Here is a 19,626-nt window from a genome sequence, read left to right as displayed (position 1 = left end):
TCCCAAGTCATCTGTGAACTACAAGGTTATGATCCCATTGTAACAATGTGTAGATAGAACACAGGTCCCAAGTCATCTGTGAACTACAAGGTTATGATCCCATTGTAACAATGTGTAGATAGAACACAGGTCCCAAGTCATCTGTGAACTACAAGGTTATCATCCCATTGTAACAGTGTGTAGATAGAACAGAGGTCCCAAGTCATCTGTGAACTACAAGGTTATGATCCCATTGTAACAATGTGTAGATAGAACACAGGTCCCAAGTCATCCATGAACTACAAGATTATGATCCCATTGTTACAATGTGTAGATAGAACACAGGTCCCAAGTCATCCATGAACTACAAGGTTATGATCCCATTGTAACAATGTGTAGATAGAACACAGGTCCCAAGTCATCTGTGAACTACAAGGTTATGATCCCATTGTTACAATGTGTAGATAGAACACAGGTCCCAAGTCATCCATGAACTACAAGGTTATGATCCCATTGTAACAGTGTGTAGATAGAACACAGGTCCCAAGTCATCTGTGAACTACAAGGTTATGATCCCATTGTAACAGTGTGTAGATAGAACACAGGTCCCAAGTCATCTGTGAACTACAAGGTTATGATCCCATTGTAACAGTGTGTAGATAGAACAGAGGTCCCAAGTCATCTGTGAACTACAAGGTTATGATCCCATTGTAACAATGTGTAGATAGAACACAGGTCCCAAGTCATCCATGAACTACAAGATTATGATCCCATTGTTACAATGTGTAGATAGAACACAGGTCCCAAGTCATCCATGAACTACAAGGTTATGATCCCATTGTAACAATGTGTAGATAGAACACAGGTCCCAAGTCATATGTGAACTACAAGGTTATGATCCCATTGTAACAATGTGTAGATAGAACACAGGTCCCAAGTCATCTGTGAACTACAAGGTTATGATCCCATTGTAACAGTGTGTAGATAGAACACAGGTCCCAAGTCATCTGTGAACTACAAGGTTATGATCCCATTGTAACAGTGTGTAGATAGAACACAGGTCCCAAGTCATCTGTGAACTACAAGGTTATGATCCCATTGTAACAGTGTGTAGATAGAACACAGGTCCCAAGTCATCTGTGAACTACAAGGTTATGATCCCATTGTAACAGTGTGTAGATAGAACACAGGTCCCAAGTCATCTGTGAACTACAAGGTTATGATCCCCTTGTAACAATGTGTAGATAGAACACAGGTCCCAAGTCATCTGTGAACTACAAGGTTATGATCCCATTGTAACAGTGTGTAGATAGAACACAGGTCCCAAGTCATCTGTGAACTACAAGGTTATGATCCCATTGTAACAGTGTGTAGATAGAACACAGGTCCCAAGTCATCCATGAACTACAAGGTTATGATCCCATTGTAACAGTGTGTAGATAGAACACAGGTCCCAAGTCATCTGTGAACTACAAGGTTATGATCCCATTGTAACAATGTGTAGATAGAACACAGGTCCCAAGTCATCTGTGAACTACAAGGTTATGATCCCATTGTAACAGTGTGTAGATAGAACACAGGTCCCAAGTCATCTGTGAACTACAAGGTTATGATCCCATTGTAACAGTGTGTAGATAGAACAGAGGTCCCAAGTCATCTGTGAACTACAAGGTTATGATCCCATTGTAACAATGTGTAGATAGAACACAGGTCCCAAGTCATCCATGAACTACAAGATTATGATCCCATTGTTACAATGTGTAGATAGAACACAGGTCCCAAGTCATCCATGAACTACAAGGTTATGATCCCATTGTAACAATGTGTAGATAGAACACAGGTCCCAAGTCATCTGTGAACTACAAGGTTATGATCCCATTGTTACAATGTGTAGATAGAACACAGGTCCCAAGTCATCCATGAACTACAAGGTTATGATCCCATTGTAACAGTGTGTAGATAGAACACAGGTCCCAAGTCATCTGTGAACTACAAGGTTATGATCCCATTGTAACAGTGTGTAGATAGAACACAGGTCCCAAGTCATCTGTGAACTACAAGGTTATGATCCCATTGTAACAATGTGTAGATAGAACACAGGTCCCAAGTCATCCATGAACTACAAGATTATGATCCCATTGTTACAGTGTGTAGATAGAACACAGGTCCCAAGTCATCTGTGAACTACAAGGTTATGATCCCATTGTAACAGTGTGTAGATAGAACACAGGTCCCAAGTCATCTGTGAACTACAAGGTTATGATCCCATTGTAACAATGTGTAGATAGAACACAGGTCCCAAGTCATCCATGAACTACAAGGTTATGATCCCATTGTAACAGTGTGTAGATAGAACACAGGTCCCAAGTCATCTGTGAACTACAAGGTTATGATCCCATTGTAACAGTGTGTAGATAGAACAGAGGTCCCAAGTCATCTGTGAACTACAAGGTTATGATCCCATTGTAACAATGTGTAGATAGAACACAGGTCCCAAGTCATCCATGAACTACAAGATTATGATCCCATTGTTACAATGTGTAGATAGAACACAGGTCCCAAGTCATCCATGAACTACAAGATTATGATCCCATTGTAACAATGTGTAGATAGAACACAGGTCCCAAGTCATCCATGAACTACAAGATTATGATCCCATTGTTACAATGTGTAGATAGAACACAGGTCCCAAGTCATCCATGAACTACAAGATTATGATCCCATTGTTACAATGTGTAGATAGAACACAGGTCCCAAGTCATCCATGAACTACAAGGTTATGATCCCATTGTAACAATGTGTAGATAGAACACAGGTCCCAAGTCATCCATGAACTACAAGGTTATGATCCCATTGTAACAATGTGTAGATAGAACACAGGTCCCAAGTCATCTGTGAACTACAAGGTTATGATCCCATTGTAACACTGAGTACAAACTTGTCATCATCCTTAAGTGAATAGATCAAGCATGTGTTCCATGTCTTCAAACTCACAAATTATGGTCACACTAGATAGTGAGTAGATCGAATACTGTATCTGCAGCAAACTCTATAATTGTCATCACTTGGAGTAGTGAGTAGATCGGAAACTGAACTAAGACCTTTTTCTGGAAAGCCCTAAATTATTCAAGTATTGGTAGGCTAGAAAGTTAGAAGTCAACATGCTCAACTGCCAGTAACATGACTATGAAGTATTTTCCATTTTCATTTTCTGAAAAGTAAGCATGCAGTCATCCTCTATATCGCCAGGGTATACATTTCGATAAATCTCAAGTATCCCTGGATACATGAGCGAAATCTGGGCAAATCATACAAAGAAATTGACAGGTTCGAAATTTTTTTAAATATGCAAGAACTCCTTCTACCTTTTTCAGAGTACCTCTCTGTCATTTGTGTTGCAAAGTTTAATTGGTTAGATAATTTAAAAAGCAAATTGTGTTGTGATTGGTATGCTCAACTTCCAAGTGTAGACATCTGATTGGATAAAAAGACAGCCAAAGGAAGTAATAAATTCATCAGGCTGAGCCGTAGATGCATCCAGGGTATAGTGGAGGTATACCCTGGAGATATCGAGAATGGCATGCAGTGTTCATTCAAGCATTTCTACAAAGTAACCCCTTGGCCCACTGGTAATCAGTTATGTGGGTCTTTTAGAAAATATCGTGGGCTGTGAAACTTTTCAGTCATGCACTACTTGTTGACACCTACATGAGTTAACTTCTTTTTTAAACTTGCAAGCTAGGTGATGTCAACAAGAAAAGACGCCTTTGATTTTTGCTTGAGTTGCCAAGCAAAAACAAACCCGTGATGAGTTTCAGATTTACATTACGGATGCGCCAACATGACCCGCCTATGCACTACAGTGTGCAATGTTAGATGTTATTGTGCACGGGCATGGTCTAGAATAAACAATGAACATGGAGTTTAATTTTGTTCAATGATTACATACCATTGTTTCAAGTGAGATCACTGGGATACGCTGCCTGGTATATGCATCACTAAAAAAAATACATATTCCATTTTTCGTGCATACCACCAGCCAATGCCAGTGCATATGAGAAAAAGTAATGTATATCCATACAGATGAAACATTTCCGAAGGATTGGAATACATTGTCACATTTTTCCTAAATTTCTCTTCATCATCTGTTTCCCTCCTTGGCTTCATCATTTGCATGTAATCAATCTTGTAAATTCAATATTCATTACTTGTTTAATGGTATATATTCCAACAGAATATGTAGAGGATGGAAGGGTCACTATGCCTGGTCCTATTTGTCAATAAGGTCAACATGATCAGTATGTTTAAGGTTAATGGGCATAGAACCAGACTTTCCTTGTGACAAGTGATAGCTTTAACCACTGTGCTGCCCTTCTGGCCAAGACAGCTAATTGTCAGATGGGTTTGACACATGTACCTATCATTTGTGTTTGCACAAAGTGTAGCTGACGTGTGTACATTGTGTAAATGAAACATGCGTGAGTATAGCGTGTGTGATTCTGACAAGTGTAAGTGTTCATAAATGTCTGTGCACGTTTATCTCCTCTGGTGGGTGGTTATCTGTATCTCAGCGTAATAGCACAACAACCATATCACACTGGTGCACAGATAATATTTCTGCATAGGTATTCATGGATGGGTCATGTCGTGCAGTAGGTCAGGGTTTGGTCTCTGGTAGTCACTGAATGGACTGTTCGCTAACTCCAGTCATTCAACAGGAACAGAAATGTGTTTAGTTTTAGAGGTGCTGCACTCGGTGATGATGGGTGATGTGTGAATCTCACGATGGACTTAAAATCATTGGAAAGCCGATGGGAGATATGTGAATCTCTAGATGGATCCAAGATCGGTGGAAGGGTTATGTGTGAATGTCATGATGGACTCCAGATTATTGGGAGGGTTATAAGTGAATCTGGTTAGCATCAAGTTGTTCGTGATCAGTACTATTTCAACAAACTTTAATCACAAACCTCACTCACTCAATCATTAATTTGATGCATTTGTGCTTAGATTGAATGTTTGAGTACTTGAGTAGTGCTTAGTGCAGGAAATGACAGATAGGCCATTTTGTATGACAGTAATTAATACTACTTCTGACGTGTCCTGCATTTCCACGGCTATGTGCCAAAGTATATTGTTTTCAAGGTGATAAGAGGCAGGGTGCTAAATTTTTATCTAGGATTGAAACTGCTGGATTTTTCCAAATTTTGTGTAACAATGTTACTATGGTAACATGCTTTTTCATTCCACAGTGTTGCATAATGTCAACATGACTAAACAGAGACTAAATACTGTTACAACACAAGCATCCAGTGTCAGTTCCGTTTTCCTCACAGCAGGAAGTGTGAGGGATGTTAAGAGCTTGCACCTGTAACACATTAAATCTGTGAACTCATGTACAGAAAATAGTTCCTTGTATGTTTCACTAGTTCCAGATGAATCAGAGGATTTAAACTTAATAGGAGAGAACTGGTAATAGTCCCGAATATTTCACTTTGCATGCACTCACTTACTGCATGAAACTGACAGAACCAGTCAACTTTGTTACAGCTGTGTGATGTCAATGCATCTGTGTATATTACCCGTCACTGAACAGCAGTGTTCATGAATGGTGTTTCAAAGTAACAGGACTTGGGTCCTGTAAGTTTCAGATGTCACTGAAAATTCACAGGACCCAAAGAATAAAATTAAACACACATTTCAGATTTAACATTGCTCATAATTGGCACTGAAATTATTAACATTATACAAGGGCAAACATTATAAACATAAATTTATACACGGTGAACAAGTGTCACATGCCACAAATAACAACTTCAGACAAAGTTATTGTGATATATTCTGTCAGACACTGGGGCCAGCAGGTAGGGGACTTCTCTCTGACCGTTGGCAAATCTACAGGATTTGTCAGAGGGTCAGACACTATTCGTGAACACTGTGAACATGATGTAATAAACTGAGACTGAGTGTGCAACATTCAATCCAGTGATGGATATGCAAATGACAATCCAGGCGGGATGAAGTGTTTCAAGTCACAGAGAATAACCTCGCTTATGCCTAGCAGGATCTGTGTTCTCTGCAGGGTATTGCTTGCAAAGTTGATGGTGGAAGGAGTTGGTAGGCCATGTATTATTGAACTATTGTGGGTAATCTTAATCACATACCCCAAAATGTTTGGTACTGTACAAAAATTTCAGGGAAATTTGTGTTTCTAATTTAAAGAATATCTGCTGTATGTTTATTTCTACATATTGAATAACTGTTCTTCGACAAACTAGTTTGATCAAGGAAATATCATTGCTCGCCGGGAATAGGGCTAAGAGCCTTAAGTATTTATTGAAATATCTGGTAATTTAATCATTTTCAGAACCATTTTAGCATGGTATTTCAACATTGAAGCCTCCACCTGTTCATTGATGGACCTGTTATCAGTAGAGTCACTTCTACAGGGCTGTAGCAGCTGTTACCTTTACTTGATCATTCATTTCTTCTCATTTTGGGAATTCATGCTGTTATAACATATAGACTCCAACATGTGAGATGAAGGGTGGAGAGATGTGTGAACTCCACTGGCTGAGACTGTTCGCAACACAAAAGGCGATAATTGGAGTAATACTGAAGGTGGTGTAAAACTGCATTCAGACACCAGTTTCTTCACTAGTATATCGATATTTCAAAATCTTGAGAGAAGTGCCATCAAAAATGGTTTCCTGGAATTGAGAGTTACAGAATGTTAAGACTGTAATAATAATGTATTTCTTCAGTGTTTGTTCTATGTTTGTTCTATGTTTTGAAGTAGTAGATTCTTAGCACTCCTACATGTAAATATAGGTTATCACACGAGTGAGTTTAGGAATGATTAATATCCTGTATTAGGAATAAACATTGTATTTAACAAGCCTAGGCGCTCTAAATACATTGTGCTTATTCCTTTGCAGGATATTAACCATCCCAAAACACACCAGTGTCATAACCTATTTATCGTACAGTGTCATTCTTACTTTATTGTTTAAATAAATTCAATTTCATTTGCCATAGATCATAGAGCTAAACTTCGTGGGATGTGCCCGCATATCTATGATGTCACAAATATATGCGTAGTAATATGTTTAGTCACAAGCTCGTTGACGCAATATTCTACTGATCACTCATTTGACTGCATTATGTCATCTAGTTCCCAGTAAGCTTTTATGTTGTTGAAAAGCGTATTGTTGTCAACAAATCTTTGCTTACCTTTGAAAAGTAACAACTAACTCATGTGGAAGTTCAATAACCGCATTAACCTTTAGAACAACAAACACTCTTTTAATGTTTATTCTCTTTAACTCTTCTTTGTTTACACTGTGGAGGTAGTCCCTTAACTTTGCATATGACCTCTCTAATATGCATCGATATCTGAACATGACCCCAGCAGATACAGAAAATGTCTGCTGGCTTATCCTGCCGAGAACACTATCCATTGTATGACAATTTGTTATAGTGCTAATATCGTGTTCAGCTGCTCAAAGGTGCTTTGTTTTTTTCTCAATCATTGGATGTCAGCACATCTTTTCCTGGCACTCTTACACAGCATATCATTTTCTGGCACTCTTACACAGCATATCATTTACAGGCACTCTTACACTGCGTATCATTTCACAGCATTCTTTCACAGCATATCATTTTCTGGCTCTCTTACACAGCATATTATTTCCTGGCACTCTTACACAGCCACAGCATATCATTTCCTGGAACTCTTACACAGCCACAGCATATCATTTCCTGGCACTCTTACGCAGCATATCATTTCCTGGCACTCTTACACAGCATATCATTTCCTGGCACTCTTACACAGCATATTATTTCCTGGCACTCTTACACAGCATATCATTTCCTGGCGCTCTTGCACAGCCACAGCATATGATTTCATGGCGCTCTTACACAGCATATTATTTCCTGGCACTCTTGCACAGCCAGAGCACATCATTTCCTGGCACTCTTACACAGCCACAGCATATCATTTCCTGGAACTCTTACACAGCATATCATTTCCTGGCACTCTTACACAGCATATCATTTCCTGGCACTCTTACACAGCATATCATTTCTTGGCCCTCTTACACAGCATATTATTTCCTGACACTCTTACACAGCATATCATTTCCTGGCACTCTTACACAGCATATTATTTCCTGACACTCTTACACAGCATATTATTTCCTGGCACTCTTACACAGCATATTATTTCCTGGCGCTCTTACATAGCATATTATTTCCTCTTTAGTCTCTGTTTAGTCATGTTGACATTATTTCAGCAATAGCGGGGACACCAAAAATGGTCTTCACACATGTTGCCCATGTGGGGAATTGAACTGAGGTCTTCAGGTTGACGAGCAAACTCTTTTATCACCAGGCTACCCTACTGCCTCTTGTTTTTAGGTGATCAGTTAAGTCCAGTAACGATCTGTTCCCATGAATATCAGGAAGTCAGATAAGATAGGAACGATTGCAATGTGATTCTATGCCTCTACTTCTCGACACAAGTTACCGTGATCACACTAGGTATTCCTGATTGCCTAATCAGCATCATCAGGCTTTGTCTTCACGGCTTGTGTTAGAAAACCATTTTAATGGATCTGCATGACACTTGAAAATGAACTTGCTGGAATTAAACTAACAGTGCAGATGAAATCCAGCACAGAACAGGATTACCTTCGTGCTAGCCTTACTTGTAATCAGCAGGACATGTTGACAGGTGTAACACCATTAGTGAAAGGTATGACAGGGGCAAAAAGTCATTATTTGTATTTGTATTGTAAACAGGATATTATGAATATATATATATCAAAACATTTAGGTCCCAGAGCCAGATGAAGCATGTTTATTTACAGACAACCCACACTGAAGCACTTTACAGAAATCATTAAAGGATATGAGTATCTCCTTTGTAAAGAAAGACTTAAATGTAGGTATACATTGTGTGTTTATAATGTTTTTTGCATGTCTGCACATGATAAGCTTTAGTCTTATTTTCTCATCAGTTTTCAAAAGAAATAGGTGAATAAATATTATCTTGCTCAAGTCAGTTGGAAATTTGATAACTCTAATCAGATCCATTTTTTGTATGTGTCATCATGCTTGAGGGACTATCAGCTTATGGTGTCTCACACTGTCAATGGATTCCACATAACTAGATTGGTTGCTGTCAGCTGTTATAGAGCGTCTTTTCGGCTGACAGATCCATCTAATACTGGTATGGTTTGGGTTACTTAATGAGTCAGTAGTTCAAGCTCAGGTCTACTGCTAACCTCAAACCTGTCCTCATGCTAGAAGTGTAAACTGCAAAGCCTCAAGATTATGATCCCATTGTAACAATGTGTAGATAGAACACAGGTCCCAAGTCATCCATGAACTACAAGGTTATGATCCCATTGTAACAGTGTGTAGATAGAACACAGGTCCCAAGTCATCTGTGAACTACAAGGTTATGATCCCATTGTAACAATGTGTAGATAGAACACAGGTCCCAAGTCATATGTGAACTACAAGGTTATGATCCCATTGTAACAATGTGTAGATAGAACACAGGTCCCAAGTCATCTGTGAACTACAAGGTTATGATCCCATTGTAACAGTGTGTAGATAGAACACAGGTCCCAAGTCATCTGTGAACTACAAGGTTATGATCCCATTGTAACAGTGTGTAGATAGAACACAGGTCCCAAGTCATCTGTGAACTACAAGGTTATGATCCCATTGTAACAGTGTGTAGATAGAACACAGGTCCCAAGTCATATGTGAACTACAAGGTTATGATCCCATTGTAACAGTGTGTAGATAGAACACAGGTCCCAAGTCATCTGTGAACTACAAGGTTATGATCCCATTGTAACAATGTGTAGATAGAACACAGGTCCCAAGTCATCTGTGAACTACAAGGTTATGATCCCATTGTAACAGTGTGTAGATAGAACACAGGTCCCAAGTCATCTGTGAACTACAAGGTTATGATCCCATTGTAACAATGTGTAGATAGAACACAGGTCCCAAGTCATCCATGAACTACAAGGTTATGATCCCATTGTAACAGTGTGTAGATAGAACACAGGTCCCAAGTCATCTGTGAACTACAAGGTTATGATCCCATTGTAACAATGTGTAGATAGAACACAGGTCCCAAGTCATCTGTGAACTACAAGGTTATGATCCCATTGTAACAGTGTGTAGATAGAACACAGGTCCCAAGTCATCTGTGAACTACAAGGTTATGATCCCATTGTAACAGTGTGTAGATAGAACACAGGTCCCAAGTCATCTGTGAACTACAAGGTTATGATCCCATTGTAACAATGTGTAGATAGAACACAGGTCCCAAGTCATCTGTGAACTACAAGGTTATGATCCCATTGTAACAATGTGTAGATAGAACACAGGTCCCAAGTCATCTGTGAACTACAAGGTTATGATCCCATTGTAACAGTGTGTAGATAGAACACAGGTCCCAAGTCATCTGTGAACTACAAGGTTATGATCCCATTGTAACAATGTGTAGATAGAACACAGGTCCCAAGTCATCCATGAACTACAAGGTTATGATCCCATTGTAACAATGTGTAGATAGAACACAGGTCCCAAGTCATCCATGAACTACAAGGTTATGATCCCATTGTAACACTGAGTACAAACTTGTCATCATCCTTAAGTGAATAGATCAAGCATGTGTTCCATGTCTTCAAACTCACAAATTATGGTCACACTAGATAGTGAGTAGATCGAATACTGTATCTGCAGCAAACTCTATAATTGTCATCACTTGGAGTAGTGAGTAGATCGGAAACTGAACTAAGACCTTTTTCTGGAAAGCCCTAAATTATTCAAGTATTGGTAGGCTAGAAAGTTAGAAGTCAACATGCTCAACTGCCAGTAACATGACTATGAAGTATTTTCCATTTTCATTTTCTGAAAAGTAAGCATGCAGTCATCCTCTATATCGCCAGGGTATACATTTCGATAAATCTCAAGTATCCCTGGATACATGAGCGAAATCTGGGCAAATCATACAAAGAAATTGACAGGTTCGAAATTTTTTTAAATATGCAAGAACTCCTTCTACCTTTTTCAGAGTACCTCTCTGTCATTTGTGTTGCAAAGTTTAATTGGTTAGATAATTTAAAAAGCAAATTGTGTTGTGATTGGTATGCTCAACTTCCAAGTGTAGACATCTGATTGGATAAAAAGACAGCCAAAGGAAGTAATAAATTCATCAGGCTGAGTCCTAGATGCATCCAGGGTATAGTGGAGGTATACCCAGGAGATATCGAGAATGGCATGCAGTGTTCATTCAAGCATTTCTACAAAGTAACCCCTTGGCCCACTGGTAATCAGTTATGTGGGTCTTTTAGAAAATATCGTGGGCTGTGAAACTTTTCAGTCATGCACTACTTGTTGACACCTACATGAGTTAACTTCTTTTTTAAACTTGCAAGCTAGGTGATGTCAACAAGAAAAGACGCCTTTGATTTTTGCTTGAGTTGCCAAGCAAAAACAAACCCGTGATGAGTTTCAGATTTACATTACGGATGCGCCAACATGACCCGCCTATGCACTACAGTGTGCAATGTTAGATGTTATTGTGCACGGGCATGGTCTAGAATAAACAATGAACATGGAGTTTAATTTTGTTCAATGATTACATACCATTGTTTCAAGTGAGATCACTGGGATACGCTGCCTGGTATATGCATCACTAAAAAAAATACATATTCCATTTTTCGTGCATACCACCAGCCAATGCCAGTGCATATGAGAAAAAGTAATGTATATCCATACAGATGAAACATTTCCGAAGGATTGGAATACATTGTCACATTTTCCCTAAATTTCTCTTCATCATCTGTTTCCCTCCTTGGCTTCATCATTTGCATGTAATCAATCTTGTAAATTCAATATTCATTACTTGTTTAATGGTATATATTCCAACAGAATATGTAGAGGATGGAAGGGTCACTATGCCTGGTCCTATTTGTCAATAAGGTCAACATGATCAGTATGTTTAAGGTTAATGGGCATAGAACCAGACTTTCCTTGTGACAAGTGATAGCTTTAACCACTGTGCTGCCCTTCTGGCCAAGACAGCTAATTGTCAGATGGGTTTGACACATGTACCTATCATTTGTGTTTGCACAAAGTGTAGCTGACGTGTGTACATTGTGTAAATGAAACATGCGTGAGTATAGCGTGTGTGATTCTGACAAGTGTAAGTGTTCATAAATGTCTGTGCACGTTTATCTCCTCTGGTGGGTGGTTATCTGTATCTCAGCGTAATAGCACAACAACCATATCACACTGGTGCACAGATAATATTTCTGCATAGGTATTCATGGATGGGTCATGTCGTGCAGTAGGTCAGGGTTTGGTCTCTGGTAGTCACTGAATGGACTGTTCGCTAACTCCAGTCATTCAACAGGAACAGAAATGTGTTTAGTTTTAGAGGTGCTGCACTCGGTGATGATGGGTGATGTGTGAATCTCACGATGGACTTAAAATCATTGGAAAGCCGATGGGAGATATGTGAATCTCTAGATGGATCCAAGATCGGTGGAACGGTTATGTGTGAATGTCATGATGGACTCCAGATTATTGGGAGGGTTATAAGTGAATCTGGTTAGCATCAAGTTGTTCGTGATCAGTACTATTTCAACAAACTTTAATCACAAACCTCACTCACTCAATCATTAATTTGATGCATTTGTGCTTAGATTGAATGTTTGAGTACTTGAGTAGTGTTTAGTGCAGGAAATGACAGATAGGCCATTTTGTATGACAGTAATTAATACTACTTCTGACGTGTCCTGCATTTCCACGGCTATGTGCCAAAGTATATTGTTTTCAAGGTGATAAGAGGCAGGGTGCTAAATTTTTATCTAGGATTGAAACTGCTGGATTTTTCCAAATTTTGTGTAACAATGTTACTATGGTAACATGCTTTTTCATTCCACAGTGTTGCATAATGTCAACATGACTAAACAGAGACTAAATACTGTTACAACACAAGCATCCAGTGTCAGTTCCGTTTTCCTCACAGCAGGAAGTGTGAGGGATGTTAAGAGCTTGCACCTGTAACACATTAAATCTGTGAACTCATGTACAGAAAATAGTTCCTTGTATGTTTCACTAGTTCCAGATGAATCAGAGGATTTAAACTTAATAGGAGAGAACTGGTAATAGTCCCGAATATTTCACTTTGCATGCACTCACTTACTGCATGAAACTGACAGAACCAGTCAACTTTGTTACAGCTGTGTGATGTCAATGCATCTGTGTATATTACCCGTCACTGAACAGCAGTGTTCATGAATGGTGTTTCAAAGTAACAGGACTTGGGTCCTGTAAGTTTCAGATGTCTGTCTGACCCACTGAAAATTCACAGGACCCAAAGAATAAAATTAAACACACATTTCAGATTTAACATTGCTCATAATTGGCACTGAAATTATTAACATTATACAAGGGCAAACATTATAAACATAAATTTATACACGGTGAACAAGTGTCACATGCCACAAATAACAACTTCAGACAAAGTTATTGTGATATATTCTGTCAGACACTGGGGCCAGCAGGTAGGGGACTTCTCTCTGACCGTTGGCAAATCTACAGGATTTGTCAGAGGGTCAGACACTATTCGTGAACACTGTGAACATGATGTAATAAACTGAGACTGAGTGTGCAACATTCAATCCAGTGATGGATATGCAAATGACAATCCAGGCGGGATGAAGTGTTTCAAGTCACAGAGAATAACCTCGCTTATGCCTAGCAGGATCTGTGTTCTCTGCAGGGTATTGCTTGCAAAGTTGATGGTGGAAGGAGTTGGTAGGCCATGTATTATTGAACTATTGTGGGTAATCTTAATCACATACCCCAAAATGTTTGGTACTGTACAAAAATTTCAGGGAAATTTGTGTTTCTAATTTAAAGAATATCTGCTGTATGTTTATTTCTACATATTGAATAACTGTTCTTCGACAAACTAGTTTGATCAAGGAAATATCATTGCTCGCCGGGAATAGGGCTAAGAGCCTTAAGTATTTATTGAAATATCTGGTAATTTAATCATTTTCAGAACCATTTTAGCATGGTATTTCAACATTGAAGCCTCCACCTGTTCATTGATGGACCTGTTATCAGTAGAGTCACTTCTACAGGGCTGTAGCAGCTGTTACCTTTACTTGATCATTCATTTCTTCTCATTTTGGGAATTCATGCTGTTATAATATATAGACTCCAACATGTGAGATGAAGGGTGGAGAGATGTGTGAACTCCACTGGCTGAGACTGTTCGCAACACAAAAGGCGATAATTGGAGTAATACTGAAGGTGGTGTAAAACTGCATTCAGACACCAGTTTCTTCACTAGTATATCGATATTTCAAAATCTTGAGAGAAGTGCCATCAAAAATGGTTTCCTGGAATTGAGAGTTACAGAATGTTAAGACTGTAATAATAATGTATTTCTTCAGTGTTTGTTCTATGTTTGTTCTATGTTTTGAAGTAGTAGATTCTTAGCACTCCTACATGTAAATATAGGTTATCACACGAGTGAGTTTAGGAATGATTAATATCCTGTATTAGGAATAAACATTGTATTTAACAAGCCTAGGCGCTCTAAATACATTGTGCTTATTCCTTTGCAGGATATTAACCATCCCAAAACACACCAGTGTCATAACCTATTTATCGTACAGTGTCATTCTTACTTTATTGTTTAAATAAATTCAATTTCATTTGCCATAGATCATAGAGCTAAACTTCGTGGGATGTGCCCGCATATCTATGATGTCACAAATATATGCGTAGTAATATGTTTAGTCACAAGCTCGTTGACGCAATATTCTACTGATCACTCATTTGACTGCATTATGTCATCTAGTTCCCAGTAAGCTTTTATGTTGTTGAAAAGCGTATTGTTGTCAACAAATCTTTGCTTACCTTTGAAAAGTAACAACTAACTCATGTGGAAGTTCAATAACCGCATTAACCTTTAGAACAACAAACACTCTTTTAATGTTTATTCTCTTTAACTCTTCTTTGTTTACACTGTGGAGGTAGTCCCTTAACTTAGCATATGACCTCTCTAATATGCATCGATATCTGAACATGACCCCAGCAGATACAGAAAATGTCTGCTGGCTTATCCTGCCGAGAACACTATCCATTGTATGACAATTTGTTATAGTGCTAATATCGTGTTCAGCTGCTCAAAGGTGCTTTGTTTTTTTCTCAATCATTGGATGTCAGCACATCTTTTCCTGGCACTCTTACACAGCATATCATTTTCTGGCACTCTTACACAGCATATCATTTACAGGCACTCTTACACTGCGTATCATTTCACAGCATTCTTTCACAGCATATCATTTCCTGGCTCTCTTACACAGCATATTATTTCCTGGCACTCTTACACAGCCACAGCATATCATTTCCTGGCACTCTTACACAGCCACAGCATATCATTTCCTGGCAGTCTTACGCAGCATATCATTTCCTGGCCCTCTTACACAGCATATCATTTCCTGGCACTCTTACACAGCATATTATTTCCTGGCACTCTTACACAGCATATCATTTCCTGGCGCTCTTGCACAGCCACAGCATATGATTTCATGGGGCTCTTACACAGCATATTATTTCCTGGCACTCTTACACAGCCAGAGCACATCATTTCCTGGCACTCTTACACAGCCACAGCATATCATTTCCTGGCACTCTTACACAGCATATAATTTCCTGGCACTCTTACACAGCATATCATTTCCTGGCACTCTTACACAGCATATCATTTCCTGGCCCTCTTACACAGCATATTATTTCCTGGCACTCTTACACAGCATATCATTTCCTGGCACTCTTACACAGCATATTATTTCCTGACACTCTTACACAGCATATTATTTCCTGGCACTCTTACACAGCATATTATTTCCTGGCACTCTTACACAGCATATTATTTCCTGGCACTCTTACACAGCATATTATTTCCTGACACTCTTACACAGCATATCATTTCCTGGCACTCTTGCACAGCCACAGCATATATTTCATGGCACTCTTACACAGCATATTATTTCCTGGCACTCTTACACAGCCAGAGCATATCATTTCCTGGCACTCTTACACAGCCACAGCATATCATTTCCTGGCACTCTTACACAGCATATCATTTCCTGGCCCTCTTACACAGCATATTATTTCCTGGCACTCTTACACAGCTACAGCATATCATTTCCTGGCACTCTTACACAGCATATCATTTCCTGGCACTCTTACACAGCATATTATTTCCTGGCACTCTTACACAGCATATCATTTCCTGGCACTCTTGCACAGCTACAGCATATGATTTCATGGCGCTCTTACACACCATATCATTTCCTGGCACTCATGCACTGCATTGTTTTCTCATCCATCACAGGACGTAGTGTCTGATCTATGAATCTACATGACGTAACCATGACAACTAGGTGACATGTAGTTCTTCTGACTGACTAGTAACTGCGATGATTCAGTACCTGTGACATCCAGTGTTGTACTGTTGTAGATGCAACTTGATGAAATTCAAAAGGCAGGAAGTGATCTTTACATCTGCAGTTTCACTTTCCTTCCCAGTCATTGGTAGTACAATCTGCAGCTGTCGATACTGACTAGAGGAAACTGGAAATATTTCAGGGCAGGTCTTGAATTTACATAATTACAAAAAACTAAAACTTTGCATAATACTCATAGTCGGTTATTTGTTATTAAAACCATATTAGGTCACTGGGAACAGTCACATGAAGACCCTGGTTTGATTCTTCTAATGGGTACAAGTGTGAAGGACATATCTGGTGTCAGTCGTCATAATATTAGGGGAATGGTGAAAAGGGCATATGACTACTCACTTACTCACTCACTCACTCACTCACTCACTGGGATCATTGTCATCCAGTCTGATGAAACATCACTGTATTTGAGACATGAGCCCTTCTACCTGATTTACGACAAACAGATGAGGGAGTGAGTGAATGTGGTAAGAGTGACATCAATTGTTATCCACAATGTCTCAGCGTCTGTCGACAGCACACTGAAATGAGAAATGTTTTAAATGCAGTAATGCAACGCCATAGTTATCTGTCAGTTGTCGGTCAACATGTTGTTTCTATTATGAAGGCCAGTTGCGTAGATCGATGCGCATGCTGTTGATCACTGGATTGTCTGATCCAGGCTCGATTATTACAGACCGCTGCCATATGGCTGGAATATTGCTGAGTGCGGCGTAAAACTTACTCACTCATTCATTATGAAGACTTCTTCCAGAGCACTTCACTTGTCATGATATGTGGTTGATCAACATCAAAGTGGAACCCATCCAACCGTTCTCAATCCAAAATTAACATCCGATACACTATTGTCATCCTCAATGTTTCCAGAGTATACCTTCTGACAAATCTCCAGGTATCATCACACTTTATTCAAGACCTGTTTGGTCCTAACAATAAAGGTATCATCACAATTCATTCAAGGCCTGTTTGGTCCTAGCGATAAAGATATCATCGATAAAGGTATCATCATACAGTGCTAACTCTGACCTGACGAGACTAAGTCTCCAAATATATATAAGTACATAGCAACAGTAACCAAGTGTCAACATGATATCTGTATTTGATGTGTATTATAAGAAAAGCACACATGATAATATTGATAATAGCATTTACATAAAGTACACTCGTACAGCAAAATGTTTATTTCCTTAAACATGGGAAGACTGTTCTCTCATGTGTTTTTCAAAAAGCATCCCTCATGGTCCTTTTAACCTGGGGCTTATTTTGGCATGTAAGGTCAATAATAAGTAGAGATATGAATTTGTGGATGATATCCGGTTTCATGTATGTTGATTTTCTTAAGCACTCATGAGCATTGATCTGTTGGGAACTGGTAATTCGAACTAAAGGTGATAACAGTTTGAAACCTGATCTTTAACTGAAACAATACACTGAATCGATCATGTGAACAATATCTTCGATATATTAATACCTTCCACATATCTGAGTTATTTTTATTTTGGACCTGTGGAGTACAGACAGGACCACTAATTATTGTCCATGCGCTTGTCCTGTGGTCTTATGAAAATTTAAAAGGTTTCTTTCCCTGAAAGTGAAGGTGGTGTTTTTGTTTTGCTCGGCACTGTTTCCTGATGGCTAATGTGAGTATTGTGCACGTTCATCTTGCCACCAATACATTCGCCATATTATCAGCAGGATTATGTCTCTGATAACATTTCCATAAACCAGTAACACCAGCTGTAGTTTGTAGATATTCTGTTATCCAGATAATTAGACTAATTTATGAAGCGACACAGAACGACACTGCTATTGTCTCTTCGTGATTAGCATCATAAAGCTTCATCAAGCAGTTTAAGCATGTAGCCAGTCAGACTCTTAAGTGCAAGCTTTCAGCTATCACGACTAGCTTCGAGTCCAACCAGCATACAGATGTCCTTGCTTTTCCTAATGTTAAACATTATGTCCTGCATGGGTAAAAGTTGATGTAAATGACATCCTCTTGAAATCCCTCTGGATGCATTTATGGATTTTGGAATGACTGAACCAATGTGTATTTACCACTGTGTATTAAGTGGTCACACTGGGGCCCTCCTGTACTTATACTATGTCTGTACGGCATGTGGAAAGCAAATTTGGACTGATTTGCATCACTACTTCTGGAAGGCATTGCCTCTGACTGAATTGCATCACTGCTGGAAGGCAACCTTGGACTGATGTGTTTCACTGCTACTGGAAGGCAACCTTAGACTGATGTGTTTCACTGCTACTGGAAGGCAACCTTGAACTGATGTGTTTCACTGCTACTGGAAGGCAACCTTAGACTGATGTGTTTCACTGCTACTGGAAGGCAACCTTGAACTGATGTGTTTCACTGCTACTGGAAGGCAACCTTAGACTGATGTGTTTCACTGCTACTGGAAGGCAACCTTAGACTGATGTGTTTCACTGTTTGCTGGAAGGCAACTTCACGCTGATGTGTTTTACTGTTGCTGGAAGGCAACCTCACAATGCACATCACTGTTTGTTGAAAGTAACCTCGGGCTGAAAAGATGAGAGTTTGTTATTATGGGAGTGATACTGAAGCATGAGTTAATGAATAGGTGTACTGAAGCATAGATATCAAGTCAGAGATGGCAAATAAAAAGATTGGTTGAATTGAGAAATTTCAGTGAATGCCAGGTATATGGCTCAAGTGTTTCATCCATATGACATCCATATTCACTATCCATGTTAAACATAGCTGGTTCTCATCTATTTGGTTGTGTATGGTCCTTGCAGTAATTGCATAAGAGCCAGTCTCTATTGTGATCAGGACTGAGCTATTTGTTCATGGATTTATACAGCAGCTTGTGTGTGTGTTACACAAGGCAGGTTATACGGTTTATACTCACCGTGTGGGATCACAGTTTGTTAATCACCAGCGAACACGCAGAAAGTCTGCACATCACAGCAGTACAAACTCACTTCCTCCTTATGTGAGCTGACTGCATGTAATGGCCACATCTCCACCACCACCACCTTGTTTGTTACTGGGTGGAATACTACCTAATGGGCAGCGGTGAACGTT

General features: G+C 39.2%; 1 protein-coding gene and 1 long non-coding RNA gene across 3 annotated transcripts in view; one reads left to right on the top strand and one right to left on the bottom strand.

Moving 5' to 3' along the window:
• LOC137265498 (alpha-1,6-mannosyl-glycoprotein 2-beta-N-acetylglucosaminyltransferase-like) overlaps positions 1–19,626 on the top strand; it is an 83,821-nt gene that overhangs the window by 7,047 nt on the left and 57,148 nt on the right. The gene's annotated exons all lie outside the window — the stretch shown is intronic.
• LOC137265499 (uncharacterized) lies at positions 17,450–19,540 on the bottom strand. The gene is made up of 2 exons (XR_010954934.1): positions 19,451–19,540; positions 17,450–19,100 (listed from the first exon to the last, which is right to left on the bottom strand). It is a non-coding gene; the product is annotated as an uncharacterized lncRNA (long non-coding RNA).

Source organism: Haliotis asinina, chromosome 15, assembly GCF_037392515.1.
Source record: "Haliotis asinina isolate JCU_RB_2024 chromosome 15, JCU_Hal_asi_v2, whole genome shotgun sequence".
NCBI lineage: Eukaryota > Metazoa > Mollusca > Gastropoda > Lepetellida > Haliotidae > Haliotis > Haliotis asinina.
Note: the sequence above shows the minus strand (reverse complement) of the source record. Positions and strands in the feature narration are given on the sequence as shown.